General features: G+C 39.6%; 1 long non-coding RNA gene across 1 annotated transcript in view; it reads left to right on the top strand.

Moving 5' to 3' along the window:
• LOC131481670 (uncharacterized) overlaps positions 1-19597 on the top strand; it is a 114622-nt gene extending 95025 nt beyond the window's left edge. Inside the window, exon 4 of the long non-coding RNA XR_009246495.1 lies at positions 19421-19597. This is a non-coding gene — a long non-coding RNA (uncharacterized LOC131481670). The remainder of the gene's footprint in view (positions 1-19420) is intronic.
• The last annotated feature ends 310 nt before the right edge of the window (positions 19598-19907 follow it).

Below are 19907 nucleotides of genomic sequence, written 5' to 3'. Positions count from 1 at the left end.
AAATGTTCTGCATCTTAAATAGAATTCTAATGCAGGAGTGATGTAAGCAACCAATCAGGCTAAAGGTTCAATCCCATCGTAAGAGGAAGGAGAAGGCTGAGCAGGGAAGCTTTCTGTTGCTTTACACGGTAATACTGCCAAATAAAATTTCATTGAGTAAAGGAGTCTGTAGCTTTAAGAAAGAGAATGTTTGCTGGCTAGTCCAGCTCTGCACTTTTACAAATGGAGAAAATGAAGGATAGAGAATTTAGTGGCTTTTTCAAGAACCTGCTGAGTTTCCTCCCACAGCACAGGGAAGTTTGTTGGAGGCAGAGCCAAGACTCATCTTCCAGGGCTCTGCCTGACCTCCAAACTACAGAAGCAATTCTCACCCTCACACATCTCCTGGATCACCCAACAGGTTTCAGACTCATCTGCAGAGGTTTTCCTTCCTCATATCCAGATCATCAGGGTCAGATCCCAGGTTTGCTATTGTGTTGTCAAAATTCTAAAGGCTCCTAGGTACAATCTCTGGAACAGCTGCTCTGCTTATCACTAAACCCCCTCAATCAAGAGCAAATTCAATCCCAGTCAGCCCACCCTCCATTTTGCTATCACTTTCTCCTATATTATTTAATTTAAGCACTGTCAAGCCTTAGGGAGCAGAAGACAAAGGAAACTAAAGCTTGGCCAAAGTCTTACAGCAGAGAATGAGCCGGGATGTTCAGTCTTAGAATACTGGGCTTGTGATGTCAAGTCTAGTGTTTACCTTATCACCTCAGGGCAACCTTCTCCAATTATGATGGGAGGGATGTAACATTTTATTTTATTTTTTTTTTAATTAATTTTATTACAAAGTCAGATATACAGAGAGGAGGAGAGACAGAGAGGAAGATCTTCCATCCAATGATTCACTCCCCAAGTGAGCCGCAACGGCCGGTGCGCGCCGATCCGAAGCCGGGAACCTGGAACCTCTTCCAGGTCTCCCACGCGGGTGCAGGGTCCCAATGCATTGGGCCGTCCTCAACTGCTTTCCCAGGCCACAAGCAGGGAGCTGGATGGGAAGTGGAGCTGCCGAGACTAGAACCGGCGCCCATATGGGATCCCGGGGCGTTCGAGGTGAGGACTTTAGCCGCTAGGCCACGCTGCCGGGCCCGGGATGTAACATTTTAAAACAATCTCCAAGAAACTATTTCTTTAAACACTGTGACTCTCATAAAAACAGTAGCAAAGGTGTGTTTCTCCAGTTGCATGCACATCTGTAATCTACAAGAAAATGACCCATTAATTGCCCAGCATTTACATACCTTGTACTAAACAGAATCTCACTCTTTCAGCTTCACACAGAGTCACTGTGGACTTTCTCTTAATTTCTCAGTGTTGCTCTTAGCTCCCTGGCTGATTCTCCACCTCCGTGAACACTGAGCAGAAGTCACCATTCTTTGGGGGCCATGGTATGTGCTTAACCTGCTGCCTCAGCATTGGAAATTGTATCTCTCCCCCGACAAGCTCAGTCTGTGTGACTTGAGTATTGTTGAGGGTTTTGCTGCTTTGCATTGTTGATGGATAAAGTGCTTGTTTCTACCACTCGTCTCTCCCTGCTAACCTTGTCTCGTTGACATCAGCTCTTTGCTTTTGGACCAAATAGAGTTTCTTCAACTTCTCTGAGGGTGATTCTTGTCATCATACTCATGGTGAGTTTGTAACCTCGGCTTTGTGGAAATGTCAGAATTTCTGATTAGGGTCAGAAGACAAGAGCACTCCTAGTTCACTTAAGGATAAATTCACCATGAAATTCATTGGAATCCCTAATTGTCTGAACATCTGATGAATGATGATTTTATTACACAGGCATTACAAAGTAAATATTATCAATATTTATGCTAAATCAGAAACTGAGTCATTGTGTGTTGCAAAGATTGGGGCAAATAAGAATCATTTGGAAGATTCTTGACCTTCCCATCCAGAGGCAAAGACAGGACCTGAAAATCAACTTTTTCTTGATTACCCAGGTGGCAGTGTTTGGGACAGACCCAAACTGTACCTGGAGAAATGCTAGTATATTCACGTTTCACCCTACAAATAGGAACTGCCTGGCAAGCGTTCCTTAAAAAGTCTTCAAAAAGGTTCCACATCAGAGCTATTTCAAGCTGGAATCTAACAGAACAGGAGGTGGGAGCATGGTAGCATTCCCTGCAGCTTTAAAAGATCATCTAGAATTAGGAGAACCACTGTTTTAAGTTTAACATCTCCTTAAAATTAAAAATCGCTGTGACATCTGAGAATTCGTTACTTGACATGGGAGCCAGACTTCTCACAAAAAATAGAGAAGGAAAACAATAGGCTTTTATTTGTGAAAATGAATGTTTATTTAAGCTATCAATTACCTCTGCAAAATATGATACCTTAAAACTTTATTCTTAAACGATAGCATTGGATATTTAATTTAATTTGCATGCATTCAATTCTCTCCGGATTCTATCACCAGATGATTGTGTTAGGCAGAAAGATTCAAATTAGGAGAAACCCTCCCCATGTTGTAAGTCCCTTTGTAACTTCCTTTTCTTCCTCTTTTCTGTTAGCAACTAGACAGATTAAGTTTACATTTGTTACCATCCAGACATGAGAACAACAATGCAACAGAAAGCAGGATGCCTACGGAGACAACAGGACAGAATGTTTAAAATCTGCCCCGTTTGGAAAAATGCAAAACATGTGTTTGTGCCTGAAATCCTGTGATTTTCTTAACCTCAATTATCTCTCTCAGCTGTTCTAAACCCGCCTCTCTCCAGGCATACCAGCTGTGAGGTATAGCTTCATTAATTTAAATACTCATAGATTCTTGAGGCTTTGCTCTCTAAGTACTACTACCTTCCGAGTTGCATCGTTCTGATAGTTTGTTCTCCCTACAATCATCTGCAAAGAACCCAGGACTGTTTTAAGCCCTGAATATAAAGATGCAGAGAATTCAATCAACGCCATGGTCTACTAGAAGGCGATATACCGGACAATAACTGTATCATCGTAACTGGAAGTTAAAGTGCTGCAATCCTGCAAGACATGCAGAGCATGGAGAGAAAAGCCCTTCATGAAGGATGAAGGAATGTCCTTTCGAGGAGGTGGCATAGGACTCCCGACCTGAACCTCAACCAGGAGTTTGCTAAGGGGATGGGACAGAGGAGCAGAAGGAAGCAAGCCACAAACTTGAGGCCAGAAACAACACAAGTAGATCCAGGCTATAACAGGGCCCTGGAGAAGGGTCCTCCAGAGCAAGGAGCCGGTGAAGAACCCTTCCCACATGTCGTCAGGAATGCCGCATCCGCCCAGCACTCCCCTTCTCCAAAGCAACTGTGTGAACAGGTCATCTGAACAAACACAGCTTCCCTGGAGACCTTCTGACCCAACATCCCTGGCCACAATAACTGATCTGGAGTTGGCAGACTGACCAGGAGTGGATAATCAAGAGACTCCAGCTGCCATGCTTCTGTTGGTGATTGACCTGGGGCTGGTGAGTACCTGTGGCTGTGAAGGGGAGGAATTCTGGCTTGTGATGGGGAAGCTATCAGGCAGCATGGTGACACCTGGGGATGGTGTCTTGGCAGAAAATCATTTCTGCGTAGAAGAAAATACAGTCAACTCTGTAACTGTAGGGTTCTGTATCCATGTATTGCACCTGCTGTGGATCAAACCTTTTTCAAAAGTTGCATTTGCACTGAACTAAGATTATTTCTTTGTCATGTTGACCTAAACAATGCTGTATGACAATATTTACCTACCATTTACATTGGAATGATTAGGCATAAGCTACAGATGATTTGCAATATATGCAAGAATTGTATAGATGATGTGCAAACACTACACCATTTTTTATAAGAGGCTTCAGTATACTCAGATTCTGCAATTTTTATGTGGGTTCCTGGCACGAACCCTCGAGCAGGGGGGTTGGTATGAGGAAGGACTGGATGTAGTATATATACTGAAGTGGAGTTACAATACACAGACACAGCAACACTGTGTGTGTGTGTGTGTGAGAGAGAGAGAGAGAGAGAAAGAGAGAGAGAGGGAGAGAGAGGGAGAGAAGATATGAATTTTGACAGTTTTTGAAGTCCTCCTTTTAGATTTGGGTCTCCAAAGCTGTTTGGTTTCCCCCTTCCTGATACTTTGTTCTCCTGGGTTTTTTCTCTGTGCTTTTTGCTCCTCATTTTGCTCCCAGTAGCTTAAACTACTTCAACTCAGGGTTTTTGCACCTTGTTCCCAGGCCCATTGGCTGATGATGAGATTCCCATTTACCCTTCCTCTACCTGGGCTCTGACCTAGTGTGCAAAAGGGGCTCTGCCCAAAGCCTGCATTTGACTTAATAAACCTGTTTGAAATTTCCATGCAAGGAACAAAGAAACAATAGATGTCTTAAAAAGGTGACCATGAACACCAAAAGATAGCTGGTGTAAATAAAACTCTATTTGTTTAAGCTACAGAGGCAATTACACAAAAGAACAAATAGGAGCACCACTGTAGTTCCAAACCAACAGGCAGCCAGGGGCCTGGAGTCACCACTGTCTGTAAGCCTCTCCCACTCTGCATACCTGTTTCTGAAGATTGCAGAGATCCAATTTAGAAGGCCCACTAGTAATCAGGTGCACATGTTAGTAAGAAGTCTCCTGTTTGCTGTCTGGGCAATGTTTGTGCTGTAATTCTTCAAGGTGTAGAAAGAATGAATTCGTTCCATGTATGTTTTGAAAAACTGGAAACCATGCTTACTTCTGAAGGAACAAGACACAAAAATATATTAAGATATCCAAACAGGGGCAAATGCATGAGGCTTAAGATAAACTAATTAGGAGGTATCCCTGGAACTCAACTCAGGTCCTATTCATTTAGAAAGACATGGGAGGTCTCTATCAACTCATGGGGCCCGTTGGAAGGGCCTCTATAAGCGAAATGCTGAGCCATCTGCCTGATCTGCCAGAAACCTGACTGTCTCTGGTCCCTATGAGGTCACAGGAAGAGCTCTACCCTCTGCTTCTTGAGACGCATTTTGAGGGCACAGCCACAAGGACTTCATTCCTGTAATCTGGCCTGAGCATTCCCACATTACAGAACGAAGTGAGATGCCCTCCCTTGCCAAACTTCATCAGAAAAACAACACACCCAGTTGCCGGCAGCCACTTCTCCCAAGGATTCTGGGAGAAGATCCAGACAGAAGCACTTTATGTGGGGCAAATCAGGCACCACTTTAGCATCCTGTTTCCTTTCCTGGCAGGCAGACATCTTCCTTTTTGTCTGTTACAGAAACTAGAACTGGATCATGTGCCTGGGATACCTAAAAGATGGAAATCATGCCTAAGGGAAAAGCAGCAAAGGTTATGTGAGTGGGGGCAGGAAGAGAGGTGGGAGGGCGAAGAAGACTCTAAATTAGGTCAACAATGCTAGTCCCCTAGGTGAGGCTAGGATTGACAAAGGGTCTCTAAGAGAAGGCTGACTTCGAGCCAGCTTGTCCTGGGAATTTCTGTCAGCAGAGGAAAGCCAGCCTTGGGACTGCCAGTATTAACTGCTGTTTTTTTTCGGTGGAAGTTTCCTACTTTTGTCTATTTGCACACCATTTTTTCCCCAGCAAGACAGCACTGCAACTTCATGCAAATAAAAGCCCATTCTTATTCCTTGGTCTTTTCTTTTAGTCCCAAGTGCCTGCACTCTCTGAAACTCAGAAGCTACTCATTAGAGATCCAGCTGCAAAACTTACTTATTAAAAATAGCTTTTTGTGTGTTTTTCTAACTATACATGCTTCTTGGAGGAAAAAAAATCAAGAAAATATGAAAAAGTACAATGTTTAAAGTGAAAGTTATCTCAAAGGGACATTTTGCATAGCAGTTTAGACACCGCTTAGAATGCTCATGTGCCATACTGGGAGTGATCCTGACTCCAACTTCTTGCTAATATAGACCCTAGGAGGTAACAGATGATGGCTCAAATATTTGGGTCACTCATGTGGGAGACACAGGTTGAGTTCTGGGTCCCCAAAGTTAGACTAGCTCAACCCAGCCTATTGCAAGTACTGGGAGAATGAACCCAGTTCATTCTGGGAGAATGGTTCATTGGCTATGTGTCTGCTTTCTCTCCCCCTCCCTCCACTCTCCTGTTTAATAAAATGAAAGCCAAACAAAAATTCATGAGCCATGTAAACATTCTGACAAGTAATCATTTCATTTGTCCCTTCTTCACTCCTAAGTAGAATTCTTTCCTCCACCAAGTATTTTTTTTTTTAGGATTTATTTATTCATGTGCTTATTTATTTGAAAGGCAAAATAAAAAAGACACAGGGAGAGATAGAAATAGAGGTCTTCCATGTGCTGGTTTACTCCCAAAATGCCTGCAATAGCCAGTGCTAGTCCAGGCCAAAGCCAGGATCCTGGAACTGCATCCAATGTCCCACGTGGCTAGAGATGACATGAGCTTTTGATCATCGATCACTGCCTTCTCTAGTATAGCAGCATGAACCTGGATTGAAGGTAGAGGAACCAGCACTCAAACCATCACTTCAACATGATATGCAAATATTATAAAAGATGGCTTGTGCCACTGTACCACATGTCTGCCCCTTATCTCTTAAATATTTATCACACATCTATGAAGCAAGTGCTCTACATTCAAATGTGTATGCAAGAGTGTTTCTAGCCTCATGCCTTAGGATCTAACTGCCCTTTGAGATCTCTTCCTCTCTGTATAAACACGTAAAAATGTACACATAAAAACCTTAATTTAAAAAATATTTTAAATGTGTATATAATCTTTGTTAATAAGACTTTTTAAGATCAGCATATAACCTAGTTATTTCTCCTTTAAAGAGTAAGTCATAAGTACTTAATATATATCACCATAATAATGACTCCAAATTGAGATTGTGTACGTACCTAGATTATGTCCTGGCTCCCTTCTGAAGACAGCCTGGCCAAAGCCATGGCAGCCATATGGAGAATGAACCAACAGATGGATCTCTGTGTTTATCTGTCTTTCTAAGTACTTCTCTGTCTGTCTCCATCTCTACCTCTCAAATACGTTGAAAAATATGAAAGACTATAAAGACCATAATAATCTGAGCAGGCAATAATGTTGGATAGAGAACTAGTACCTCACATCCAGTTTACCACTATCTTTCAACCTTATAAATATTTACTGATTTTTAAATTTATATTTTGCTTTTTTACAATTCATTGAAATTTACTGATTTTTTTCATATTTCCTTTTTTATGATGTCTAGAAAGGATTTTTCTGTCACAAAACTATTTAAACAGATATTTTGTTCTTACATGTTTATATATATGTGTGTGGGTCCATATATAAACATATATGTATATATGTGTATATATACATGTATGTATATTCATTAAAAACATCATTCACAGACCATACAAAATTACCAGCTTAAAAATGAACCTGCTTTAAGTTTATTGATTTTGATTCCTGCCTGTCATTGCTTTAACAGAGACAAACAAAATGATTTTGTAGTCGTTATATGGTCCACAGGCTGGATACTCCCACAATTTACATAAAGAAAAAGCTTTATTTTTCTTAAACATACTCAATAATTGTTACTTCAAAGGCCTGTTTTCATGTATAGGCTATGAGCTTTGTGGAGCAATTTTGTACATTTTTCTATATACACACTAATACTAGATTCTACAGTTAGAGGCTGGATTTAAATCCCCCATTAGAATAGAAACATCAGATGGAGAGGAAATACCTCAAGGTTTGGCAGTCACTTTCTTGATTTATTGTACACCAAGCCTTTTCAAGAGCAGCATAAGACATATGGGATAGATTTTGGAGTGAGGAGGTGGAAGATATAGTATTTCCATAGGAAAAGAAATACTGAAAATAGAATTTGGTACTGCATGAGTATAGAGCCAGTGGCAGAAAACATGAATGCGAAGGCCAAAAGGGAAGGTAGGAGCTGGACATTGGCAGGCCATATATGCTGTTCTGAGATGGCAGGGAATCAGGGAAAATAGATATGGATGGATCATAGAGGGTCAAGATGGAGTAGATCATTCTGATAGCTTTGTGGAACATTTATTTGGGGGGCAAATAGAAGGACGAAATGCTTAGAAGGTTGTGGAAATATACAAATCAAGAAATAAACAGTGTGGGTCTGAATAGAGGTTTTGGCAGTAATTGATGGCAATAAGCTGAGCAACTTGGGAAGTATCTATGTGGTGAACTGAGTATGTGAGAATAAAACAGCAAGAGGTTAATGCCCAGATAGCTAGCCCTTGATTGTATAGATAGGGCATGGAAAAATGGTTAGCAATCAGTCCCCTGGGAAAATGCAAATTAAATTCATACATAAATCTAAATAGCTTTTCAAAGACTGGCAATACCAAGTATTGGTAAGGATATAGAGATCAGAATGTTTATATGCTTCTGGTAGGAGCGTGAGTAAGCTATTTTGAGTAAGTTATTTGAAAGTTATTTGAGTAAGTTATTTGAAGTATCTACAAAGACCAACTTATGTGTAACCATCATTGAGCCAGAAGTCTCATTTTCTAAAATCTATTTCTTAAAAAAAATCATGGTCAAAATGGAATGTTAGTGAATGGACTGCAAATAAAAATAATCTGTAAGTGAAGTTAACATTTTGAGAATTGATTCTTGTTTACAGACTTTATCTGTAAACTCTTCAGGAATAATGATCCCCTCGCCCTATGATATTTGTTGAATTCTTCAGCTAATGTGGGGTATAATCATAATTATGAAGTGAATTGAAACTATGCCATTGTAAATTTTTTCTTAATGATGGAAAGAGGAGGGAGCATAGGGTAGGAAGGTTCACTATGCCCCTAAATCTGTACTGTGAAATACGTGCGGTTTATTCACTTTACATAAATAGAATAATAAAAATAGTGGAGAAAATGAAACACTAATTACATATGAATAAACAAAGTTGTGACTTTAGATGGAATTATTGGCAAATAGACACACAACCACATATGCCTAAATATGGGAGGAAGAAAGTTACCTTGGTATAAGAACTTGTTGGGTGTGCAGGCCTTCTAATGTTTGAGAATCTATTACCTACAGCTAGAAATCATTCAAGAAATCAGTCATGAAGTTACCAAAAAGGCAATATGAAATTACATAGAAAAACATTGAGGTTTTAGTATAGCTGACATTCCTTGGTCTTTGACTGCATGTGAGGAATCGGCTTAGGACATGGTGACATGTGTCCTACTTTGCTCAAGACAGTACCAATTTGTAATTGTTGTCTAGACCTAATTATTTACAGTGTTCTCTTTCTTTCTCTAGAGTGCCCCAGTTTTAATGATAAATTGTATGAATACCTTGTGTGGCACCGATCTGTAGGAGTTTAGTACAAATTCCCTTCTCGGCTCTCACCACTACTTGATGCTCGTATAAGGCTATCGGCACTGCTAACACTACCCTGAAAGCTTGACACATCTGAAAACATATGTTCTCCTTTGTAACTTCATATGATAATTATTTGATTGCAGTTTGTGAAGAGCTTGATGCACTGTCACCTTCCCTCTTGATCCCCTCCTATATAAGAAGGAAAAGTTTTCTCTTACATGCAGATGTCATGAACCATTTATAAAAATTCAGAATTTACTCAATAATGTTTTTAAATGTTTAATCACTAACAGAATGAAAGGCAAGAGATCAATAATTCTAAAATAAAAACCATCCTTCAGACAGGAGTTCCCCAAATTTTACCTGTATAGTTAAAAATATCTCATATGACAAGGTCTTGAGTTCTATAACAAAGATTTTACAAACTGTTTTCCTGAGGGCACATTAGGATATAATTCTAAGTGACAGTTCATCTCTTTGGATACTTTTCCAAGACAAAATGGGAAGGGAGGTTCTGTTGGAGGTTAAGGCCTAGAAAGGAGCACTTGATTAAAACTTTTTGGAGGTATTGCCTGGATTAAATTTATAGCAGCCATTGCTGTGGCTCTGCTCCTCAATTTAGGTTTCCCATAGCCCTGGAGAACTCAAACTAACAGAACGAATACGACACTTCTTTTGGGAGATTTAATTTTACGTGATGTTTATACGTTTTTAAATTTATAAATTGTATAAATTTATAATTTTTTATTATTTATTATTTTTACTTCATTAATTACATTGTATTATGTGACACAGTTACATAGGTACTTGGGTTTAAATAAATTTATAAATTTTTAAATTTAAATTTTTAAATTTTCTTCACTTGAATAGGCATGAATAGGTCATTAAATGAAATTCTAAACATGCATGAAGTTTCACAATAACAGATGAATTCCTGAAGAATCTTTCCCAGCTCTGATAGACTGCATGGCATTCTCCCCGTGTTCCCAGAATACCATGGCAAAAAAATTAAAGAAGCACTGCCCTGAGGTGGAGCACTTTGGGGCTTTAATGATCCAGTCATCTGTTACCATGGTCCCGAATGTAATGAGCTGTAATATAGCAGGGCAGAGGAAAGGGGTAGTGATAAGAACACAGGCTTTGATATTGAACAGAGCTGGGTTTTTTGTCTAGGTTCTGCCATTTCCTAATTTCAAAACCTTACATGAATGTGAAATAGAAGTAATGATAGTTAATTCACAGTAAATTTAATAACATTTGAATGATCAAAGAGTGGATGTAAATTGCCCAGGACAATGCCTGGCACATAATAAACACTTAACAACTGTTAGTTATGATTTTTTCATAAATCTTTTGACTCTGCTCTCTGGAAGCCTCTATGATCACCTAGACTGTGAAGTTTTGTTTTATTTTTTTTCAGGAAAGTATAAAAGGAGATGTGGAGAGCTAGGAGTGATCCTGAAAAAAAGCAAAAAAATATTTTAAGGAACTGGAAAGCTATAAAGAAAGATGAAAGATGCTAGATGTTTTTAGCTTGAAGACAAGGATTTTTGTAAGAATTATTATGAGAATGAGACTGACAAGTTGTTTCCCATTTTTACAGAGAAGAGCACACAATAAAGTATTGCAGTGAAATAGCTTGGTTTGACACAAATAAGAGTATCTAGCCAGAGAGAATGACAATACCAAAAGAGCTTGCTAAAGAATGAGGGATACACCAACTGGGGTCAGTCTAGAAAATCTGGCTAATTTAAGTGAAGATTTGATTGTGGCTTCTCTGGATAACCTTTTAAATCTGAACCCATGAAATCAGTCATTGATCAATCTGAGGACACAAGTTTTGGCAGGTGCCCATATTAGACTATAACATAAAGGCAGAGATATAAATCCAGCCTTTTGGAGATATATTTATATAATGTGTTGCATGATTAGAAGAATAGTGTTAGGTTTATAATCATGATGATATTAATGAAAACAGTCAATAATGATTGTTGATTATTGTGTAAAAGACTGTTCTAAGTATATACCTGACCTCTTGCTGTTTGAATAATTAACACGGGCTTACTTACAGAAACAACTGTAATCCAGCTGTATCTTGTATCTTTCACTTATTTATCTTACTTGAGAGAGAGGTCACATATGATGGCTTATTCTCCAAATGTCTGTAACCAGGGAAGGTTATGGAGAGACACTTCAATTTGGAACTCCCGTGTGGTTGACAGGAACCCAACTATTTAAGCCATGGCTTCTGCTATGCCCCCACCCCATACCCATCCCCATCAGATCTACACTAACAGATAGTTAGGAGCCAGAGCCAGAAATCAAGCCTAGTTACTCCGCTATGTCATATCAGTGTCCTGATCTGCATCTTAACCATTAGGCCAGATATCTGCCCCTTGGAGCTTGTGTTTTAAATCTACCCAGGATTGACTGCAGGGTGAAAAACATGCCATCCCCCAGTTACATACTACTCAACCTTCCATACTGAGTTCAGATTGCTCCTCTTCTGTGAGAGTAGTCTAATTTTTCCCCCATTTCTTTTTTTTTCTAAATATATAGCATTTATTCTCAATGGCATACATATAATTTGATCAGATTATTTTGAAGTCAATTCTTACAAGGCTCATTTTAAAAGACGCAGGAGGAACTGTCATAGATCGTTCCTTGGGCTGTTTAATATCCATGTACTGATCTAGGTGACAATAGTCAGCTTTGCTTTAGCGATACAGTCTGTTCTCTTGTGTACATTCTTTTTTCTAAAAATGATTTTATTTGTTTTTATTAGAAAGATAGATTTACAGAGAGAAGGAGACAGAAAGAAAGATCATTTATCTGCTGGTTCACTCCCCAAGTGGCCGCAACACATAGCTGAGCCAACTCAAAGCCAGGAGCCAGGAATTTCCTCCAGGTCTCCCAGACATGGGTGCAGGGGCCAAAGCCATGGGCCATCCTCTACTGCTCTCAGGCCACAAGCAGGGAGCTGGATAGCAAGTGGAACAGCCAGGACACGTATGTGACACTGGCATGTACTTAGCCATTGAGCCATCTTCGCACTAGGCCCTTCTATACATTCTTGATGAGACAGTCAAGGCTCTCTTCCGTACTCTTCCTAATGATAAGAACAAGACTGCTTGGAGGCTGCTTGGAGTTCTTCCTCAGGGCTCTGAACTTAAACAACAGTGTGGTTTAGGGACAGTGACAGTCTGTTGTCCACCTTCTGCTTTTTTGGACCCTGTTGTTTACCAGATCCTGCTAAGGCTGAAGTTTGTCCTTCTAGCCTTTCTTTGATCCACCTGAGAGACTAGCAATAATTTAACCAGATTGTCAGGTTGGGGGCAAAAGCAAGCTGCTACTGGTACACATTCTCAACTTCTCTGTGTGTCCACTGCACAGAGCACAATGTTTGGCACAAAGTGCTCTTATGTGACACTTTGAAGAACCTAAATGGAAAATTAGACACTGACAAAAAAATCTGTACAAACATCTTGTAAATAGGTAACAGTGATTACAATTTGAGTGTCGAGCTCCAGGAATGTTACATAAGTGATAAAATTGTTAAGTGTTGATTTTATATCATCCTAGCAACTAGCAAAGCTGGCTTTGCATTGCTTCAGGAATTTGAGAAGTGCAAACAATACCTTCTACATAATCCCACCAAAATACCCCAAACATGCTAGTAATGTATTTTTACTTCTAGAACTCCCAGTACATCCTGGTCCAGACAGTCCTCCTTAAAAAAATTGCTAAATAAGCCAACCTGAACTAGAATGAATGATGCTTGGTGGATCACACCAGAAAGGCATCTCATTTGTACATTTTTCAAATGGATTTGGCATAGTCATGAAAATGTGAACTTCCCAAGACTGGAGAGAAATGAGGAGAGAGCTCAGAGAAGTCAGGGGTGGGTCAGCCAGGATGCCAGAATAGAAATGAATACCCACAGCATTTGTAAGCTGTACACAGTAAGCAGGGAACCAGACCAAATGACCTCGAAAGCCTTTGCAGATTTGGACATTCTTTGATTCAAATTATTTCAATTGTTCATAATTATAAGTCTCAGAGTCAGTCCCATGAAGAGGCCCTGCTAAGTGTAGGAAGGGTGTTGAAAATGATGTTCTACTCGTTTGCTTAAAAATAAAAAAAGAACTCAATTAGGCTAGAAATAGAATTTTTCATTCAGGAAACATCTTTTAGTGGGTTGCTTCATACAAATAAATGTGCTAGGTACCAGGAAGAAGGGTGATCAGCGAAGCAGAGGAAAACAGTTACAGCTGCTGTCTTTAAGTAGCTCATAATTTATCACAAATGATGCTGAGCCACTTTGAGCTTCCTGCACCAAACCACTCTTAGTAAATAGCAGCAACTCACAAAGTAATCCATAGTGGGTAAAGAATTCTTTCTGCTCAGGGAGCTCCTAACCCCTGGTTCAGTCACTGACTCAAGTCTTCACTAACTAGGCTGCCAGAGCTAGGCTCTGCAATGGATGATGCAAATATCCCAGTATCAGGGAGTTCAAAGGGAAACTGGGGAGGACCAAAGTCACCTCTTTAATTGTATGTCAGTTCTCCAAGACTGGAGTCGTAATGCTATTCTAAAAAGTCAAATCCGGTTAGGTCACAAAGACCATTGACACCACTGCTCTATCATCTTTGTACTTCCCTATCTTCCTGCTTAAAAATCTCCATCAGCTTCCCTTGGCATAATGAGCAGAAACTTTAAAAATTCCTAAGGACTGAATGGCAGCTTCTTATGCACTAGTGCAATTTCAATAGATTTCAGCTGGTGGAATAAGCAAACTTAAGTGTGAACAAGAAGCTTATAACACTACTACTAAAGCAGAAGTCCAGAATTGAAGTTCATGCAGAAATCTATCAAAGACAATGTGGAACGCAAAGCCAAATGATTCACCTTTTATTGCTGCAGAGCAAGCACTGTTGCCTCACAAATAGGCATGTGCAGGAATGCAGAACTTAAGAAACGAGCAGGGAAAGTCCTGATAAGATTACTATGGCAAGGACTTTATTGTATTGCTAGACTTTTGAAGTACTCTCTTGAAGTTACTTGAGATGTTTAGGCTGCCATTGAACGGGATGGCAGAATTTGACGCTTTATCCAAAAGATGTTCTAACACAAAAAGTACTTCAAAGGGTTTGTGATTTCCACTGCCATTCACACTATATTTCTCAAATTGCCTAAGGCATTTGTAATTCCGGAAAGCTTGGAAACTGTGATAAACAGACCAACCCACTGGCATAATCACAGTGTTGTATACTGATGTTCTTTATCAGTAAGACAAAGCAGATTCTCAAGCTGGTTTAGAAGGAAGAATCACTGGTATGTTAGCTTAGTTGAAAGTGAAACTGTCTAAACTTTAGTTTCCTCAGCTACAGTTGAGAAAATAAATACTTACATCACATGACTTGTAAAAGTTTGATGAAATAATGTATGAAAAGCACTTCATGCAGTGATTGAAGCTCTGTAGGCACCAAATCATTGCTCTGTCTGTGATTTCTCTGATTTCCAAGAACAGTGCCCAATAAACTGAATCTTTCAATCACAGTGCCCCTACATACCATTTATCCCTCCTGAGAAACATAAGAACATTTTTTTATATTCTCAGAACTCTTGTAAAAATACAGATCTTGGGCCCAGGATGGTGGCCTAGCAGCTAAAGTCCTCGCCCTGAACACACGGCGATCCCATGTGGGCACCGATTCTAATCCTGGCAGCTCCACTTCCCATCCAGCTCCCTGCCTGTGGCCTGGGAAAGCAGTTGAGGATGGCCCAAAGCCCTGGGACCCTGCACCCATGTGAGAGACCTGGAGGAAGTTCCTGGCTGGCTCCTGACTTTGGATCAGTGCAGCACCAGCCATTTTGGCCACTTGTGGGGTGAATCATCGGACGGAAGATCTTTCTCTCTTTTCTCTCCTCCTCTCTGTATATCTGCCTTTCCAAAAAAACTAAATAAATATTAAAACAAACAAACAAAAAAACACCAGATCTTTATAAGTGGGAAACTTTGTGGGAAACTTCTGATTTTTAAAGAGCATACAGAGACTACAAGATTTATTCACTATCCCATGGCTAATTAGGAAAAGTGGAACTTAATCCAAGTCTCTTATATCTTCATCTAGTAACTGTTAGGCTACCTCATTATCCCAGAGATTGAAGGACACCAAATTAACCTGTTAACATCATTTTACTCTGCGTCTACCTAAATGTACCAAGCACTAAAAATATTGGAAAACATGGGCCCAGCGCAGTAGACTAGTGGCTAAATCCTCACCTTGCATATGTTGTGATCCCATGTGGGCACCAGTTCATGTCTCAGCTACTCCACTTCCCATCCAGCTCCCTGCTTGTGGCCTGGGAAGGGAGTCGAGGACTGCCCAAAGCCTTGGGACCCTGCACCCGTGTGGGAGACTCAGAAGAAGCTCCTGGATCCTGACTTCAGTTCAGCTTAGTTCCAGTCATTACAGCCACTTTGGAAGTGAACCAGCAGATGGAAGATCTTTCTCTCTGTCTCTCCTTGTCTTTTTAAACCTGCTTTTGCAATAAAAAATAGATAAATCTTAAAAAAAAACTTTGGAAAACATAAAAGAAGTGTGAGACATGCACTTTATAAATAATTATTGTTTTGACGAAAGTGCAATAAATTGCCTGTGTTATTGCAGACTTCATGCTCAGTAATTTTATATTAATATTGAATACTCCTCTTCGTGTTTCTGTTCTCAACTATGAGAACAAGAAAGTGCAACTATAGCCATGCATTCTTGTTAAGCCTTTTATGGCTGATTACTGCAATGCACTAAGATCCATGATTGGATTCAGGCATATATGCATTTATTTTACACATAATCCCTAATTAGATTTCCCACTAATCCTATTTTGTAGGTGAAATTAAAGAAAAGAAAGCATAGAGATGTAAAAATATTTGCCCAAATCTTTCTCACTTACCATAGCCTGTGTTGCCACTCCTTGAATGCCTCTGAACTTTTTAACTTCAATATTAATCCCTTGAAGCAAAATAAATTTTTAAAGGTACAATACATATGAAGGATACATATAAATTGCTTAATTAATAGGGCTTTTATTCCAGAAATTTTTGTTAGGTGCTAATTGTTTACTAGTCTGTATTTCAAGACAACAAATTTAGTATCCCATCAACAGCCACACAGGGGCTTTTTCCTCTTTGTGCATACTGTTACCTTACTCCCATCCCTGGTTCTTTCTTTCTGTGAGCGCAGTTGTTTCTTTCGTCTCTTTGTCTTCTGGCTAACCAAGCTGACTGCTCAGGCCTCTGCAGCCCTAAACTTCTTAGGAACTAGACGTTATCTTCAGAGGTAGAAGATCAGTTGACATTGATTTCAAATATTAAGGTAGTTGTAAAGTCCTGTGTGCTTGTGCTCTGAATGCTTTCCTTAGATATGAGTGAAGGTACTTCTTCTTTCAATCTTTGTTTAAACTGAAAGTGAGAGAGGGAGCTCGCCCATCCACTGATTAATTTCCAAAAGGCCAGCAACAGCTAAAGCCAGAACCAGAAGCCAAGAACTAATGCATAAGGCCCAAGCGGGTAGCAGAGACCTGGCTCATGTGCTATCACCTACAACCTTGCAGAATACACATTTGTAGGAATTTGGAATCCAGAAAAGAGCTAGAAATTAAACCCGGGCACAGAAATATTGTACACAGGCTTTTTAGCTGCTAGGTCAAATATTTGCTGCCTTTCAGTCTTATCCTTAGGCTTTTCCAAAAGCCTCAAGCGTAAACCCTTAAGATGTTTTAGTAGTGGTGAGGTGTAAGAGTCAATGTAGGGGACTGTTACACAGTAGGGAAGCTACAGCCAGCAACACTGTCATTCCACATGGTTAACAGCTTGAGTCCTAGCTGTTCCACTTTTGATCCAGCTTCTTGCTAACAGGCCAGAGAAAGCAATATCATTATGTAGGTATGAAATGGAGACTTGGAAGGCTTAATCATGTTTCCCAAGTCACACAGGTCTTAGGTACTTGAGTTGGGAAAAGGCACAAGTCTGACCACAGAGCCTCTTTTCTAACCATAGAACTACTTTGCCTTCCTTGAAGTGCCTCAGCTTAATACTCATTTCTGAAACAAAATAGCTAAAAGAACAACGTAAGTGAGAGGAATTCAAATGAATAATTAGCACAAGTAAAGTATGCATTATAATTTTATGTCAAGCTCATTTCTGTGAATGTTCTATTAGAAGAGCATTCTGGTTGATAAAAATCCAGAGATGCACATTTGCTAGTTGAAGTGAAAAAAATGTCAATAATCCCACTTTATTTTATTAATTTAGATATGGCTCAGGAAAGTACAGCTGGTACTGCTATTCTCAGAGAAGGAATGAGGAGGAAAAAAATTCTGTTAACAGACAGACTCAATCAGTTTCAGGAGATAACTCAAGACCTCCAAATCCCTGCCCTCCCTCGGCCCCCATCCTCCACCCCTAACAAATCATCCATGCAAACTGTGCCAGAGAGATGAATGGAATTAATCAAAATAAGACAAGGGACCAGCAGTCTATCACAGGTGGCAGTTTGATTAATGAAAGCCAAAACGCCACTGGTACAATTTGGGAAATCATTGAGACCCAGGCAAAAGCTAAAACAACCAGAGAGCTCTAGCTTTCCCTTGAAAAAAATGTTTAATCCTTTGTCTTTTTTTCTTTTTCAGTCTTTGACCTGAAGATGTCAAAGCATTTCATAAGCAATTTCTTTTATTTTTATTTCTGTTATGATGAAACCAATAGGGACATCATTGTGACTTTCCCTATGGGCTAACAGAGGAAAATGGAGCAGAGAAGAAAAAGAAGTCACAGTGCCCACAATTTTCCTCATAATTGATGTTCCCATGAAAGATCAGTGAGGCCTTTATGTGGCCATCTTGATTAATCTTTTATTAGCTACATTTGGGGCCATCTGCCCAATTAAGAGGACTCTCTCTTACATATTCATCCACAGAGGTAAATTCTGGCTTCCCTATTTGTATCATGTGGCCTGCCCCATTCTCTTCTTAGCCATGAGTATTGGCTCATGAGTGAACATTTTATGCCAGTGAGTGTGGCCAGTGCTCTTCTAGTGATAAGTAATTGGAATAATGTATCCTGAGGACTACTCAGTCTGGAATGGAGGCCCTGGGAGGTGGCAGGAACAGACTGCTTCTTCACAGAGAACAGTGCAGTGCTTTGATAGAGAGTGAATAGGTGTGTCCCCTTGGTTCCTGGCAGCTGGCCAGTCCTTAGTTCCAGTAAGAGTATTGTCACAGGATTTGCCTTTAGATAGTGAGAAAAATGCTTGAATTCTATCATTCAGTTTTCTACTGCCTGTTGGCTTGAGTTTATTACTTGCAACTAAAATGTGGTATGTCTGATCTATATTCTCCTTCCTGAGATATCTGCTTTGAATGTCGTTTAGTTCTCTCACCTATTTGTTTGTTTCACAACCTCCACTCATTATTTATATTTTCCTACCTGCATCTTTAGTATAAATCTAAGGGTATGTGCTTAATACCTCTCTCTGTGGTCTTTCTGGAGTATCCGGCCTTGTGCAGATAATGCCCACCAGCACCTATATCTCAAACCTATTTCTCTAGCACATACTTCTTGAAAGCTATTGTCAAGCCATTCTGGATTGCTTTATCAACTCCTGAAACTCAAAATGTCTAGAATTGCTCATGGTCCTCCTCCACATTGTTACCAAAAAATATCTGCTCCTTTCTTCAAGGTTTCTTTTCTTCTTTTTCTCCTAGAAAATGGCAACACGTACCTCACAGTTACCTCTCCTGGCTGTCACAAAGTTATTTTCAAGTGTTTTTTCTCTCTTGTCCTTTGTCACAGTTCAGCCTTCATCATACCTCAATGAATCAATTTACTACAATTTTGTGAGAATTTATCTCCTATGGTATAACCACCTTTAACCATTGTCAAACTATCCTCTATCCTCTGCCAGATTATTATTCAAAAACTCAGACCAGTCAATGCCATTCATACATTCAAAAAAGTCAATGATTCTCTATTTCTTATGAAATTAAGGCCAAACTCATTTTTATGATACATAGAGCCCTTCAGAAACTGGCTTTAAACTGCCTTTTTAATCTTTATTGGCCATTCCACCTTGGGCAAAGATACCAGCAATGCAAATGCTATTTCTCAAACACATCTTGACATTGATTAATTCATTCAATCGTCCATCTATCCATTAATTCAGAAACTATTTATTGAGTACGGTGTAAGTACTTTGTAAAGTCCAGGCTAATAGCTATGACTGAAAGAACTCCCATCAAGGAAAGACAGGTAATTTCAATTTAATGAGCCTCTATACCTTGCTCATAATCTATACTGCTTAGATAAACTTTCTTGACCCATTGACCCAAGAAAATTCTACCCATCCTTCAAAACCCTAACTCAAATTGCACCTTTCCTAACTCTTTACAAATCTGAATTATGTCTTAAACTTATCTATATCACTTTATGGTAGTGTGGTCTGTATTATAATTAAGCTAATAAGTGTCTATTTCTCTCTTATGACCTTAGATGGGATAGTTT

This window comes from Ochotona princeps, chromosome 13 (assembly GCF_030435755.1).
Source record: "Ochotona princeps isolate mOchPri1 chromosome 13, mOchPri1.hap1, whole genome shotgun sequence".
Lineage (NCBI taxonomy): Eukaryota > Metazoa > Chordata > Mammalia > Lagomorpha > Ochotonidae > Ochotona > Ochotona princeps.
Note: the sequence above shows the minus strand (reverse complement) of the source record. Positions and strands in the feature narration are given on the sequence as shown.